The sequence below is a fragment of the Sitophilus oryzae genome, unplaced genomic scaffold, assembly GCF_002938485.1.
Source record: "Sitophilus oryzae breed Bouriz unplaced genomic scaffold, Soryzae_2.0 scaffold_907_pilon_pilon, whole genome shotgun sequence".
In the NCBI taxonomy this organism is placed as follows: Eukaryota; Metazoa; Arthropoda; class Insecta; order Coleoptera; family Curculionidae; genus Sitophilus; species Sitophilus oryzae.
In genome coordinates this window covers 1,342,281-1,359,725 of record NW_022147536.1, presented here as the reverse complement: position 1 = coordinate 1,359,725, position 17,445 = coordinate 1,342,281, and the positions used below count along the sequence as shown (strand labels likewise).

The window sequence follows — 17,445 nt, the reverse complement described above, 5'->3', positions numbered from 1 at the left end:
ACAGAAATAAAAATATACAAAATGTTCAACGGTCTGATTTTTAAATACGTCTTACTGGTGGGTTTACTTTTCGAAAACATCGGGGTATATATATATAGACCCTCTTCTTCTTAAAGTGCCGTGCAGATTCCTGCGTAGGCGTTCATCTTTTTCTTCCTCATCAGATGGTTCTATTAACTGCAGCGACTTGGAGTGCTTGGAAGTCCTGTATGCCTGTCCAATGACGAATATTTCTCAGCCAGGATAGCTTCCTTCGGTCTATTCCCCTTTTGCCCCCCTCTATTTTACCTAGGAGAATTAGACGCTGAAAGTGATAGCGTTCTCCACGTAGTATGTGTCCCAAATAGGCTATTTTCCTCTTCTTGATGAGTTCGAAGAGTTCACATTCTTCCAGACCAGCTCTTCTGAGAATGTCTTCATTCCTCACACGGTCGACCCAGGGCACTCTTAGCATTTGTCGTAGGGTCCACATTTCGAAGGCTTCAATTCGGTTTATTGTTGCTTCAGTGCCCATGCTTCCACACCATATAACAAAACGGACCAGACATAGCACTTCACCATTCTGTATCTAAGGCCGAAGTTCAAATTCCTATCTGTGAGAAATCTTCGAGGTCTCTGAAAAGTAGATCTTGCTTGTTCGATCCTGCATTTGATCGCCTGATCTGGATCCCACGTTTCGTTAACCATGCATCCCAAATATTTAAATTGTGTGACCTGCTTGATGACCTCTCCATTTAAGTAAATTCTGGTGTTCGGAATATTGTTTCTGCTAACAGCCATAAATTTAGTTTTTGTAGTATTTATGTTTAAACCCAGTCTTTGGTTTGCATTGTTGACCTTATTTAGAAGGATTTGGAGATCATTTGCATTGTCTGCCAATATCACTGTCATCCGCATATCGGATATTATTAATTGGAATACCATTTATTTTCAAACCAATGGGACTATCGGAGATTGACTCAGTGAATGCTCTTTCCACATATAAATTGAACAACATTGGAGACAGAATACACCCTTGCCTTACCCCCTTTGTTATTTCAAAATCTTCAGTTACTCCCACGCTATGTATACGAATTTCAGCTTTTTGGTTTCAATACAAATTACTGATGAGCCTTATATCTTTTCCATCAAGTCTCAAGTCTCTGAGGTATGATATAAGGAGGTTATGTTTAACGTTATCGAACGCCTTTTCATAGTCTATAAAGCACATGAAGACATCTTTTCTCTGATCTTGGCAATTCTGTACTAAAGTTTGAAGACTGAATATGGCTTCTCTAGTACCAAAGCCGTTCTTAAATCCGAATTGACTTTCTCCACTTTCTTCCTCACATTTTTTGTAGAGTCTTGTATGCAGCACCCGTAGAAAGAGCTTAAAAAAGTGGCTCATTAGACTAATAAGACGATACTCTTTACACGAAGTTGCGTTACTTGACTTGGGCAGCGTGATAAACGTAGAACGAAGCCAGTCTTCAGGGATGTGATCGGTGTCATAGATGTTATTGAAAAGCTGTACTATAGTTTTTAAGTTTTGTTCATTAATTAAGTGGAACGTTTCCGAATACATATTAAATTTTAATTATTTAATAATGATTTTTTGTTAACGCGCAACTCATAGTTTTGTAGGAAATTTACTACTCTACAAAATGGTTTCGTCGAATGATAAGTCGATTAAATTTACCCGTTAAAAGATATTCATCGTCAAACTTCAATGCACAATAATTTTAACAGTTTTTGATTAATTCGAACAATTCCAATTTATTTTATGAGTTTCGGGCAAATTTATACAAATTTGAGTTTCTATGAACAAAGAAATGTTTTAAACTTTTTTTCTAGTTTTTTTAGTCCTAAGCATGTTTTGGTACATTGAAACAAAAAATCAATACATTGAAAAAAATAGAAAATTGATAGGTGGAGGACCTTCCTATTAAAATTAAGAGCTCATACTTGGAGAGAATTTTTTTGAGATGAAACTTATTTCAGAATATAAAGTGAAAAAAAATAGTCGATTTTTTTGACCCACCCTACTGAACGTTTAAATTTTAAAATAATTTATAGAATTAAAAAATTAAGTTAAATTTATAGAATAAATTATTTTATTGTTATTTTTATTAATTTTTAGTTTATTCTACTGCTGCTTGATTCTACTATACCTAGCAAATACCTTAGCTATTTTTGTATAACAAAATAGAAATTAAAGGAAAAAGAAAAAAAAAACGTGTAAAGGTAGGCATGCTAATATACGCAGTTACGTCGAAATTTGAATAAACGAAACCGTCAATGACGTTATTTTCAAAGAGACTGTATACCTTCGCGGAGCAGGTTATTGAGATAGTATTCGACTGTGGGCGTAGAATACGCGCCAGCTGACATTTGGATAACATAAATAAGCAACTTCGCCTACTTGACTTTTTATCCGAGCCAGTTTAGTTTTCAATTTTCTCCGGATTATCTGAAAATATCGTCTCTACTAATTTGGACGACTAAAATTTACATGTTTATTAAGATTATTAACTTAACTTAATTATAACGAAAAATATACAGATGTCCAGTTAATTGTATAGGCTTGGTGCATTCTCTGCCGGTGCTGCCACCATCGGGGAATATCGTAAATAATCGGTATACCGGGTGCGTCTCAAAAGTGGCTCACCCCTATAACTTTTTGTTTTTTTTTCAGATAAAAAAAACGATAATTGGTCTGTTAGTATATGACTTCAATTAGATTGATTGACGTATTCAAATGTTTTCGGTCACTTCCTGTTTCACCGGAAATGACTACAACTTTTGATTTTTAAATGGCACCCCTTGGTATTTTATTACTTTATTTGATAGAAAATGACAATCTGAATCGAATGACATATCACATGTCAACTTTTGACATATTCACTCAAAAACAAATTGTATTTCAAATTTCAATCTAGGGTGCCATGGCTGTGTTAAAAACACTAATTTTAATCAAGGAACCTTAGAAAAATAGATTTGATCGTCTAATGTTTTTAGTGTCTTGTCCTGACCAGTTATAAAAAATCGGTAAAAAACGTTTAAGTTAAACGGTTTTATCTTATGTGCACTGAAAACTAGAAAATAATAATAACAATTAGGTATTTTGAACTTCTAGTTCAGAAAAATATTTTAGTACTAGGCAGAATAGCTTTTAGGTATATTAGACTAAAATAAATACGTGGGGCCCATTAACTATTGCTGTAATACTTTCTTCTATACTAAGTGTGGATTGCTTCGACTTACTATAATCGTAATTGGAGATTTTGACAATCAATAACCAGCCGTGGCGGCTTCACCAGCGAACGCTGAGCTCATGATCTACCAAAGTATAAAGATATGCTTTGCCATAGGTAGGATTTCAGAGGGGCCCCACGTTTTTATTTTAGTCTAATATGCCTAAAAGCTATTCTGCCTAGTACTAAAATATTTCTGAACTAGAAGTTCAAAATACCTAATTGTTATTATTATTTTCTAGTTTTCAGTGCACATATGATAAAACCGTTTAACTTAAAAGTTTTTTACCGATTTTTTATTTTCTAGTTTTTAGTATTTAACGGAAATGCCTACCGAATATTCCTCATTCTATTTAATTCATTTAGTGCATCATTATTACATGGTTTTTACCTGATAATTTATTACAATCTAATTCCTCAATACATTGCCCTTCCAGAGACTTGACTCGACTTAGAGCCACGTATGCTTGCCCTTCCTCAAACAATTTGAGCCCAAATACACTACTGCATGGTCGACTGTGCTGCCCTGCATTTTATGGACGGTGGATGCCCATGACAAAATTAACAGGAAACTGTATGGCTTTCGGGTGTATAACGTGTATGCCGTCTCTGCCAAAGTCAATCCAAACTGATGGTACATCTGTTTCGTACATTTGGGTTCGACGGAACTGAGGCCAAACAATTTCTGTAATGTGGCCTATAGCACCATTTACCAATCCTTTTGTAACGTCAATGTTGGACCGCAACATTACTTTTGCTCCTACAAATATTTCAAGTACTGATGGTAAGCCTACAGTCTTATTTATATCTGTTGGTATTATATTTGCTAAATTTAAATTATCTGTATTTCGTGTGGCGTCAATTAGTTGGTCCTGTGCTTTAATGGTATAAATTCGAGATCCCTTATTCCGGAACAGATTCAAAACAGCAGCGTTTTGATTGTTTACTTGCTGATTAGTGGGGTATACCCTTAACGCTTTGTCAGTTGCAAACTCATCACTTGGGTTTTTAAGTTCCCACGAGTAATGGACATTTTAACGGTCGACCCCCCCAGAGGTCCAGTAGAGGGGCAAGGCTATAATATACAACAAGATGCGCCCAATCTTGAGGGGAAAACGCTTGCGACATTACATTTTCAGCCACCCTAATGCCATACAGTCCTCAGCACGTTTTAACCTATTACCTTAACTTGGGTGGTAAAGCTACCGCTAACTACGTAGGTACATCTAATCACCTATTTTTTTATCTGTCCTTCTAACGTCACACAATCTTGGACACAACTGTTCTGGACACGACTACTCATGCCCTCACCTAATACGCCATTTTGTAACGACGTCCATCTTGGATTTTAAATTTTGTCATAATCACAGTATTCTACTAGTGTAGCCCTTTCATTTGATACCCATATTGAAGGGGTTGTGGAAAAATATGAAATCCGCCATTTTGTACCGGCGGCCATCTTAGATTTACAATGTTATTGATATTACTATATTGTATTGTCATCGGAACTAAAGGTGTGTACCAAATTTCAGATCAATCTGACAACAGGAAGGTACTTAAATTTCAATTTCTAATTTTGACCCAAACAAATAAATAAATACCGTACTGGTCGAGCTAAATAAAACCGTTTAAAAAGATGCTTAAATCGTATTTTTAATCATATCTCAATTTTTTCAAATGGAACGAGGGTGGCTCATTAGCATATTTGGAAATAGCATTTTTTTACGAAAAATTTGATACCACACACTTGGTATTTCAAGTCAAATTTTCGTTACAAACCGCAAGTTATAATTTCAAATAAACCATATGCGAAAATGTCAAAAGTTGGCATATGATATGTCATTCAGAGTGACATTTTCTATCGAATAAAGTAAAAAAATCCTGGGGGTGCCATTTATAAATCAAAACTTGTAGTCATTTCCGGTGAAACCGGAAGTGACAATTGAATAAAAACAATTGAATACGTCAACCAATCCTAATTTATGTCATATACCAACATACCAAATCTCGTTTTTTTAACTAAAATAATAAGAAAGCTATACTGCCGTCCTAAAAACACATGCCGTATCTACAACGAGCGCCAAGCGGAGAAAAATGAGGTTAAAATTATTTGATTAGTCCTTGACTATTAGGAAAATTTAGAAGATAACAATCGTGAATTATTGAACAAAATAAGTATAAAAATAAGTCAAGTACTCAAAAATAATCGTATTTATTAACATTAATTTAAAAAATCATTTACGGCGTTTTGAACTAAAATTTTATGGCCTTTATGCAGAACAAAAATGCCGTATGTGCTCAAAACTCTCAATAGATTGACAAAAATGTATAAATATTTATTTTTACTTTGAATAAGACTATAGATTAATTTTTTAATGTGCTTTATTAGGTGCTTTATTAGGTTATAATAATATGAAATAATCGCAAATATAAACAGTTAGAAATTACAAATACAAACAGTTAAAAAATTGACAAATAATTTCTAATTTCTTACTAAAACATAACACACTAACTTAAACTTTAACTCTTATACAAAAAGGCACACAATAACAAATTGCAAAAAATTTCAAAAAGTTCATTAGTTATCAGTTTCCTGGGCAAATTTATCCAAAACTCTTTTCGGTTCTCTGGCATTATGTTACCAAGATTTTTAATGATGGCATCTTTTTTTGTTTTCGAAAACCTCTAGGTGCAGTACGACGAAGTGGCACAAATTGTGAAAAAATACCACCCTTTGTCATTGCCTTTTGTATAGGAAATCTAATTTTTCAAATTCGTTGTTTAAAGAAGATTTATAATGTAAAAAAAATGACCCACGAGTAGCTTTTATTTGTACAATATCGCTTAAATAAATTCTTTTTTTTTGTTGTTTCATTTTTGCCTCAGATTTAAGGTCTTTCCATTGGTAAAAATCGTGATGAGACATTATTTTTACTTCAGTTCTCGATTTTTGTGCCTTTTGTACAGCTTCTACAAAATCATTAAAATCGTATACCTTGCCTTTTCTTTTTAGCGATAGCTCCACCTGGTGGTGGAAGCTATCGGCGGACATGAAAGTATGCCCGGGCTCAAAAAAATTGATTAATATTTCGCTAGCCAATATTTCAGAGGAGTTTATTATTCTAACAAAGAAAGAAAGAAGACACCAATTTTTATTTTGGCTGGAACAATTATCCAGCCAAAGAATAATTTTTGGTGCGTCTCATGGGCAACATGATCACCTTCTGCAAGTCCACGGAGAAACAAACAGTACCATCTTCAAACTTAGTTTTGGCATGCGTCTGGTATAATTCTCTGGAGTCTTTGGCGTGATCAATGTGCTTCTTCCAAGAGCAGCACTTTTCACAATTTTCTTGCAAATCATCCTTCGTGTGATCATGCAATTTGAATTCTTCACAGCGTTCACATTCCTCGTGTCCTAATGAAGCAAATGAAATATTTTTGACCTTAACACGTAAACGATAAGCTTCGTAGCTAACTTTCATGGTTGGGTATTGGGATTTAAATAACTCAAACATTACAGAAACGGAAATGTTGCTCGGCAGATATCTTCGATTTGGAGCGTGTTCTCTCCTAAAATGAAAAATAAAGTTTTTTTAACTTTGAGGATAATAATTTCTTTTCTAATAATCTACATACCTATAATGTGATATAGATGGTTCAAAAGATTCTATGTGCGCATCTACCAATTCATAGTTTATTTTTTTCTTGGCTGATCTTGTCCGTTGATCTGGTCTAGCATTTAACTGGTTTCTTGGGATTTTCGTGAGAGTATCGTGTAAAACCCTGTCGTTCGTTTTTTTGTACCCAAGCGTTGTGAGGAAAAAATTTTTACAGACTTCTATGATTTCACCATTTGCAGCTTTTAATTTGTATTTAAAGGTGTTTTGTTTTCTTTCGCTTTCAGTAGTTCGCCGTTTTACATTCAATCGACTGCATGTATTTAAAATAAACCCTTTTCTCTCCTTGCTAGAAAATTTCCAAAAACTAGCGTTTAAAATTGTTCGTTGATCTTCTGGTATTAGCTTCACACACTTTTTTTGCATCTATTCACGTTACAACCAGGCAACACCTGGTGATCTTTAATTAGTTTTTCTCGTTTTTTTATAAGTTCTTCTTGCTTAGAAATTTTATCTATTTTTCTTCTTTTCCTTAAATTGCCATCTTTTGTATAACCGATGTTTTCCAATTCTTCTGTTTGCGATTCATTATTTAAATCACTTGGTTATTTACTATCTGGCATGGCACATCAACTTTAATAAATTGGGATCCTGTGTCATTTGCAGTTTTTCCTTGGTCCAAACTAATACTTTGAATGGTAGGTTCCTGAGGTAAATTTTCCACATTATTTTCTAATAGTACTACATTTGTTAAGTTAGTTAGCACTAGGGGCTCTTTATTTAAAATTTCCGTAGGATAAAGGCTTGGCTCTGGGTTCGGTATTATTTCTGGCAAAACATCTTTGATCGCACAATTTAAAGTAGTCAGAAGACAACCATCTTCAGTTAAAACTTCTATATTCTGCTGATTAGGTGTTGTAGCCCAAGTGTTGTTATCGGGAACGGGGGGTTCTTTCGAAACCAAAGAAAGAATTTTCTGAGTTCTACTTAACATTTTCCTGAAAATATGAAACGAGAGTTACTAACAATAAAAGCTGAAATTAAACAGCCATCGGACGACAGCTTACTTAAAGGCCGACAACACATTTTAATATAATTATTGTTTTTTTGAAAAAAAAAACAAACAAGCCTACGAATTTAAACTGAAGTATTCTTTATAAACAGAATATAACTTATTTAGTAACCTTAAGAAGTATTCTTACTTAACAATACGTCGCATCGTAGTATTTTAGAATAGTTTTTTTGGGTAATTCGCTTACTAAATTACGGAAAGTATACATACCTGCCCTATATTATCCAAAAATGCGAAAAACTTGAAAAATGTAACACAGAAAACTAACCCTTGACGCTTGAAGAAATACACTGTGACAGAATTCGGCGATTAATTGATTATGGCGCATAACCGACGTAACTAATAGCAAATTGCCGTATCTGACAGGTTCTAACTCGAAAGGCGGTATCTACACAGTTGTGGAGTAGATACGGCATTTATTACTGGTAGCAAGCATATACCGCGTTATTTCTTAAAACAGAATAATAATTTGGTAGATACGGCCATTTATTACGTGCGATTTCAAATATTTCGAAGGCATATACGGCATATAGGCTTGGTAAAAAGTTAATTTAGCTTGTTACTGATCCATTGATGTAAAAATCTCAAAATCCGTTTTTTTGTAGATACGGCATGTGTTTTTAGGACGGCAGTATAGGGGTGAACCATTTTTGAAACGCACCCGGTATAGTCTAAAATAGTATACCGGGTGGTGCATCGTCGTTGGACATAGGAAATCCAATACAAATTTTAAACTGTTCAAATATTGGTTCCCTTATTGATTTTATAGCGAAGTAGAAAATAGATTTTTTAAAGGTTTATGTATGGTAAATACACATGTCAGATTTGAACAATTTTGGACCAGCCGATTTTGAGTAATTTAAGAAAGATTGCATCTATTTTTATATTAAAACCGAACAGGTAACAATCATACAACAAGCCATCACCAAACAATCAACACCAGTCATTAACTGACATACCTTTACAAATTATTTTTGGTCATTGTCAAAAGTAGGTAATTTAGGGTGTATTCCGTTGCTTACCTTGGTTATGGTTTTATGTTCGGTTTCCTGAAAGTTTTCTTATTACGGAACACGGTATAGAATACAGACTTAATTTTAATAAAATTTTATTATTCAAGGGAAATTAACCGAAACATGTCAGACACACTGGCCAAGGAATATTGGACACCTTGTATATGCGCTTATTTAAGACCCACCCTGTATTTAAATATGTAGGAATAATTATTACTATAAATTCTTAACAAGGTTTATTAAAATAACTCTGAATTCTTTAAAACCCCACCTATTTCCCATACAAATATAAAAATATTGTGGCCAGTTTCGATTAATGCTAGCTGGTGAAAGGACATTTCAAAAATATCCGTTGCCTAACAAATCTAAACAGACAAATCTCGACAACAACCATTGTTTATTACCGACCATAGTACCAAAAATACAAGTACCATTGTTCTTTATTGTTGATTTTGCGAATGACAGTACTCTCTATAGCCAAAACATTTGCCCATAGATTATTCGACAAGATTATTAGTAAGGGAGTCCAAGATAAAACAAACAAAAAAAAATTGGCGCCGGGAGGCACGTATAGCCGCCCATACTAAAATATGTTAATAAAAAGTTGGTAGGCAGTTCTTTTAGTTTCAATTATCCCAAAAAATGCGACTTTGACTGATTTTGATGTTATCACAAATTTTTTTGCAAATATTATTCCTAATCTTATATTGAAAACCGCGTTTCGCTAGCTACTGTAATTTTGGAGTTGCGATTTTTTAAAATTTTTACCCCCTCCCATACCCCCTTACCAACCGACCAACCCCACCAAAATCTAATGGCCAGATTCTCGGGAGCCACAGTATTTATGTGCCAAATTTGGTTAAAATCGGTTTAGTAGTTTTTGAGTTATCGTGTTACAGACAGACAGACACCATGAAAATATTTTGTAAAACATAAAAACATATATTCCATTGTGGAAAAAATAGAAAAAAAACGTTTGCTGGTAACATTTTTTTTGGGTCTCCTGTTGGGTATGGATAGTGGCTGTTATTACATCTATTCCTAAAACAGATCATCCCTGTAATGCGTATAATAAATTATTATAAAATCGCATAAGAAAAATATCTGTATTTTTACTCACCATATGTCCTTTCTTCTACTTTTTTAATTATAGCACTATAAAAACTTGAAGAATGCTTAAATGCAAAAACTGCATAACAAAATCCAAACATAAAGTAAGGTTATGTTTTCATATTTGACAGAATATCAATTAAATTATGGAAACTTTATGGGAACAAATCGGGTACAAAACCTGTAAATGTCAGCCACATCTGTTTCTTAAAAGTTTCGAAAAATTTGTGATATTAGGATCTTTATTGTTACCTAACCTAACTAAATTGTTTCGCAATGTTTCTCAGCAGAAATTTTGTTTCGATTTTGTGTCTAAATACTACTTGGGGGGTGTAAGGTTTCTCCCCTTAGGCATTAGTGCGGCAGAATGACAATTCTCCCGCACTTGAGTAAATCCCAAAATTCACCGCTTGGGTTCCCATACTATTATTGTTGATTTTGCGAATGATAGTGCTCTCTAAGCCAAAACACTTGCCCACGGAAAATCCGACGGGATTAAGTTTGGCCTGTTCGGCGGATAAGTGAGAGTGTGGGTTTCGTGGTAGCTAGCTATTTACATATACACAAAGAAACCTAACCTTGGCTCGCGCAAATTCCACTTGATATCAAGTGCACAATATGAAAGTTATCTTGTATACGAATCATTAATTTAGGTGTTCTAAAAGCAAACTGACAGCGCAAGCGAATACAGACGAAAAATAAAGATCCTACGTCTCGGGGATTTTCTTTTTTAATGTCATATTTAATGAAGGAGCAAAAAAGAAAACATAATCTTTTTCTTTGTAGTTGAGCAGTGTGAAATAATAAAATACTAAAGTTATTAGGGTTTGTTGTCTAACTTGCTGTTGATCTCTATTATAGCGTACTGTAACTTGTATTTTTACCTCTCTCGAATAAAAAGCTTCATGTATTCTTGCATTAGAGACTGACACACATGCATTTTGCACATGACAATTTTCTTTTGTTTACGACAGTTTTCTAAATTCCAAAAAACCGAAATATTCACATATAGTGTGAAAATTTTCTAAATTGCATAATTTGGCAGATATTTTCGAAAAACTGATTTTTATTAATTTAGTAAATCTAAAAGGATATTATGTGTTTGAACTTAAATTATTAATAGTAACATTAATGCGAATTTCAGAAAAATACTGTAAAATAATCTGTGAAAAAAAATTATGAAATAAAGATTCCTAATCTGACAAGTAAAATTATGCAAATTCATAAAATAAAATTATGAAGGAGGGTTTGTTGTCCAACCTACTGTTGATGTCTCCTCGGTTATAGAGAAATCTAATTGTCTACTACTCTTGACAACTGATAGGTTAAACCACTGCCGTCCTTTAAAAGATCAGCCTGGGGGCGGACTTTTGTTTACTTCATCAGCTGTACATACTTAGATATTGGGTTAGATTCCGTTTCATATTTTGTCGGTTGATTTTTGGTTTTAACTCTTTGATTTTTCGTATTATTTATTATTGTAGTGCAAAAAACTAATTATTTTGGTGTTTAAGTGACATAAACTACTACCAGATATATGATCACTCTCGGTTTCGCATAAAAAAATAGAATAATTGAAAAATTACACGTTGTGTAAGTGATTTAACCTAAAAGTGCCCATACATTTTTTACTCATCGTGATTTTTGTGTGTGTTTTTTAAGACTCTAACAATTCATCAATAAAGCTTAAGTGGAGTGTGTTTTTGGTGCTATGCCTCATCTTTGTTGTGTTCTAGTGGAAAGGATAGTTATACTAGGCAGCCTAAAGTGTCGGAAAGAGCAAGAAAAGTGGGTACGAGTTATAAATCAAGAAGATTCTATTGAAAATATCTTTAATAAATTTAAAATAATATTCTCCCATGATGGTATTAATGAAAACTGGACAATTATGTTTATTTTATTCATATTGTGGAATCTCCACTCCAAGTGTTGTTGGTTCAGCTTCGATAGATTCAAACACGTAAGTAGGTATTATGATCTAGGGAAAAATAAAGAATATGTGTATTAAAGATCATAAAAAAGATTATTATTTTGAGTTCAAATTTTAAAAAAAGATTTTTGTAAAGACAAGACTGATACAGTTTAAAAGAAGAATGTATTTTTGTTTGATAATATATAATGTATGTCAAGTTGTCAAGCATAACATATATTTGTTCAGTAATTTTTAATGAATAGTGTTGATTATTTATAATACCAAATTAATATCAAATATTTAAGTGATGCCTGAATACAATATGAATAAAATAACAATAAAATTGGTATATTTGCATAATACAAAATTAAGTTTTAAGAATAAAGGTGTTACTAAAAATACTAAGAAATTCATATTTCTTTGTTTTAATTGGTCTATGTTATTTACATTTTACGTAAGAATTATACCGTATCATCGAAAAAAATCGGCGTCTAGTTGGCTTGGAAATGAACATCGATGACATTCCCTAAATAACTGTACACATAAAATAATTAACGAGAATTTTACAATCTTGGAAAATTTGATATTCTTGAACCTTGTTTCTAAAAAAATATTCTAAATTTTTTGATTTTCTTGGGATTTAGGTTCGGGAAAAACGCTGATTATGTTTTCATTTGGTTTTTCATTATTTTTATTAGGTTTAAAAAAAAAATTGGTTTGGTTTTTTTTCGGCTAACATTATAGCCTTCATCAGTGTTGTGTCATATGAAAAAAATAGTGTCGAATATAATCCAAAAAATTACATATAAAATATTCACACCACACACATAATGTTTACTGCGTCCTCAATAGTCAATGTAGATAATTTTAGTGTTAAGAATAATTATTTTAAAAAATATGTGGTCATCTTTTGATAAGTTTATATTAGTTTATTAATTGCAGTAAACATTATGAGGTGTGAATTATACTGTATATGTAATTTTTTGGATTATATTCGACACTATTTTTCTCATATGACACAACACTGATGAAGGCTATAGTTAGCCGAAACGTTTTTTTTAAACCAAATAAAAATAATGAAAACCCAAATGAAAACTTAAATCAGCGTTTTTTCCCGAACCTAAAAATCCCAAGAAAATCAAAAATTTTAGAATAATTTTACATATAAAATGCCAGGGGTCTTCATTTCATAGCCATCGCTGACGCCTTTTTTTAGATAATATTGTATTATTTGTAAATATAATTTTTTGAACATGATACTTGCAAAATATACATATAAATTTTGTGAATGCAAATAATAATACATCACTATTAGTAGATATTGAATGTTTTTTGTTAAATTAGATCGATTTTCAAACCCCAAAATTTAAAATATATTTACATTTTATCCATTATCTTATGTACCTATACATTATTTGTACATTGTAAAACATTTACTGCATTTGTATGGTTCATAGTTTATTTGCCAAAGTATTTATTACTATAAATAGGTATATATGTTGTAGTTATTAACTGTATATTATGTATATTTCATTAAACTATATCATTTTTAAAATACAAACCAAAAATCTGAGGAATAATTATGTTTTCCATGTATTCTACAACATATTTATTAATCCGTTATATCTAACTAGCGTGACGTCATAAATCTCGCCCGGAGGCTGATCTTTTAATAGAAGGCACTGGTTAAACCAATCTATGGCTGTATTCCGGTAAACTACGGTAAAGAGTGGTTCCTGAAAAACATTGGTTTGATACGGAAACCGGTAAAATACTGGAAATGTCAAATGTTGACGTTTTCTAAATTTCAATACCTTTATTATAAAATTTATCTATTATGCATGTTTAATGTACCTATTCTCTGCTTTTACGTCTGCTTCTTCTTTTCAATGGAGTTTAATATTGAAAGGTAATATTTATATTTTTATAGCTTACAAAACATTCACGATTACTTGTTGTCTTGTTTTTCATGTTTTCTTTAAATGTTCCTGACTTTAAGAAACAATGGCTGCATGATAAGTTTAAATGGTCCTAAAAAGTGATTCTATTTAGTTAATGAAATTTATTTACCTTTACTGCCTACCTTCATTGCTTTTGGATGTAAATACAAAATATTATAACAAATTTTAGAAATTAAATAAGAATTTCACTCGAACTTCCAATATTGCTTGATTTGGTGACAGTTATAACCGAATTTTTCAGGAACCGTGTTCCGTAATAAGAAAACTTTCAGGAAACCGATAGAAACGGAATATAAAACCATAACCAAGGTAAGCAACGGAATACACCCTATATCTAAGTTTCGACAATCTACTGGAATTTTAGACAACTGTTTTTATCACTTCGGTTAAGTATACTGTAGCGTTTTTATTTCTTTTCTAAAAAATTAAATTTAAATATTTCGTTTTTTATGATTTGTTCTAACGCCATCTATTCGCTACATGTCGAACTTGCCAAACTTCATATTATATTACAGTTGACTTTTCTAGGTGATGTCACCTGTCATACTATTTTCCATTTCCGTTTTATAAATACGAGTAGGAAGGTGAAAAAGAGGAAGGAGGCTTTTCTTTTCCTTTTGCTGAGAGAACGGATCTGTGAGAGACGCGTTGTTCGGCGTCCATACGATTCTTTCAGTAAAAAGCACTCCGCAATCCGCTTTTTGTCTGTAATTGCATGGGTATCCGATCTGGAGATTTGAAGACCTTTTTAAAGTATGCAGTTCAGAGTATAGTTCGTATTTTGTTGGGTTTTTCTTGGAACATATCACCGTAAGTGTGTCCGCCATTTTGCATCACCATAACTAACTAAATTTTATTTCAGTTATTCCCGTTTTTTTATTTGTTTTGATTAATATTTAATTACTGGTTTGGATCAGCATATGGTTTGAATATATTTTGGTTTATGTAAAGCTGTATTTCAGACCGTAAGTTGTTTTCTTTTGGTTAAGTATCTGTTTTGAGAGCTATCTTTTATTTATGGAGTAATTATATGGATCTAAGTAATTGTGTGGACCTGAGTAATTATACGGACATAAGTAATTATGGATATAAGTAATTATTAGGACCTTAGTAATTGTATGGATATAAGTAATTACATGACCACAGTAATCCTATGGACACAGTAATTGTATGCCGCTTAAATTTCACCCACTTTCATTTTGTATGGACCTACGTAGATCTTAAGACAGCATTCATGACCTTACTTAGGTTTGTTCTAATGATATCGAAGACTTCTGCTGCCATAGTCATCTGCTTCCACTTCTGTTAGTCTGGAGACTACCTATCTACCTGTTCACAACATCATAAGGAACTATACAGATAAGTCCTAAGTTTGATACACAAGGTACTCTTTTATTTTACAATTTTTGAGACAACAGTTTAATATCTCTGTAAATTATTACTATTTATCCCATATATTATAGTCAAAATTACCTTTCAGTTAACGTTATAAGTTAAAATTTGATTCAAACAGTATAGCTGGATTTATAAACTCGGGAGTTGAGGTTCAGTTGAGGTTCAGTTGCCGTTCAAAATGTTCAACGCTATGAAATGAACGCGCGCATTTATAAAGTCAGTTGGTCGAAAAGTTGGCAGTTCGTTTTACGTTCAGTGGAGTTCAAAGATGGTCAATGTTTATGTCGGCAGTTGCGGGCAGTTGGCGACCGCTGGCGACGTTCGGCGACAGCCAATGAATAAGCGCCTGTCGATCACGTGAAGCACAGTACGCCGATGCATTGGAAAATGACCCTTATTGTTGTTTCATTATTTCTGTTAATGTGATGTTTATATTTTGCGTAATCGTGGGTTACTGTGTTTGAACTTTGACAAATACCAGAAGTATTTTTAAATCGAAAGAAAAACGTTCGAAATTTTCACAATTCCAAACCTAACCTACAACCGAAACTGACAGTTTATAAATGCAAAAATATTGAACCTCAACTGCCGCGAACATCCAACTGCAACTGAACCTCAACTGAACGCCAACTTCCGAGTTTATAAATCCAGTTATACTTTTACTTTGTTATGATATTTTATATGAAAATTATTAACACGTATTCATTCTTGAAAGTTTTTGTACACGACATGTTTCGAAACATCATCGTATTGATACATATATAAATTTCACCTGTTTTTATATTAAGTAGTATAGTTACAGTTACTACAAAGAAGAATACAGTGACTAAATTCAAATTTATTTAAAATAACTTACAGTTTTATTGGGATAATTGAAACTAACTGGTACTTGTGTTCGTTTTTTTTTAAATAAATGTTTAATATAGGACAGTTATCACTGACTTTTATTGTTGATGAACATAATAGACCCTTATTGCTGTTGATTACTTTATTCTAGTTATCTTGTGTTAAAATATTTTTCATTTTGGTTTCTTACTTTACCTCTTTCATAAACAAAGTAAGTGGCGCTCTTTTTACTGCCTTTGACCATATCTATACAGACCGGACCACCGTAGTAGTAACATAGGCAGAACCGGACGAATTAGCGTATACCCGTCCGCCGGATAAAAAGCAGGCGAAAAAATGCGATAAAATAAAAATAGGTTGATATGTGATAAGTATGTTTCAGAATTTGTATTTATTCGTGTTTTAATAGCCAAAACGAATACATAGATTCTCGCGACAGTTCTCGTGTAAAATTTATTTTTTAAGTAAAATAATGGATGTTTACGAAGTTCGTGAGAAAATTCAAATTGTAAAATGGTATTTCCAAAATAGGTCTTATTGGGATATACAAACAATTTTTCCACAAACTTTTGTAAACAGAATAGAATTTCGAAGACTAGAATTCGTGAGTTATTGGGAGAAAGATTCCACAATGTCCGGTTTCAACAAGACGGTTGCCCTGCCCACAATGCCCGTATTGTTCAAGAATATTGAGCAATACTTTTCCCAACCGTTTAATTAGTGGATATGGAACTATTTTGTCGCCCGCTAGATCACCAGATCTTTCTCCCAATTATTTCCTTTTGTGGGGTCATAATAAGGCTAATAATCTGGATGAGCTTCAAGTAAAAATACGAGAGGCTTTCCAAACTATCAGCCCTAATATGTTAGCCAATATCAGACGGGATTTTTACCACCGCCTAAGCTGCTGTCTTCTGTCTAACACAAGAAGGTGGTATTTTTGAACACTTTTTTTTATTTAGAGTAATATTTTAGTTTTTTTATATTTTATTGATGTATTTTTTAATTTTGGAAATGAGTTTTGGGTTTAGAGAATTTATTTTTGGCTTGTAAACACACTTAAGTAATAAATATTTAGGTATTTTTATTTTAAATGTTACCTTAAGTGAAGGTAAACACTTAAAATGAAAATAATAAATACTCGGGACTCCTCGCCTCGTATTCCTAGTCTGTCATGACTGACCGACCCGTCCAAGCACAACTGCAAATGCGTCCAAGCACAACTGCAACTGCGTACTGCCTGACCAGCCCACTAGCCGGCAGTGAATCTCGAGTGTACGAAC

General features: G+C 32.8%; 1 protein-coding gene across 2 annotated transcripts in view; it reads right to left on the bottom strand.

Moving 5' to 3' along the window:
- LOC115890696 overlaps positions 1-17,445 on the bottom strand; it is a 317,145-nt gene that overhangs the window by 92,834 nt on the left and 206,866 nt on the right. The gene's annotated exons all lie outside the window — the stretch shown is intronic.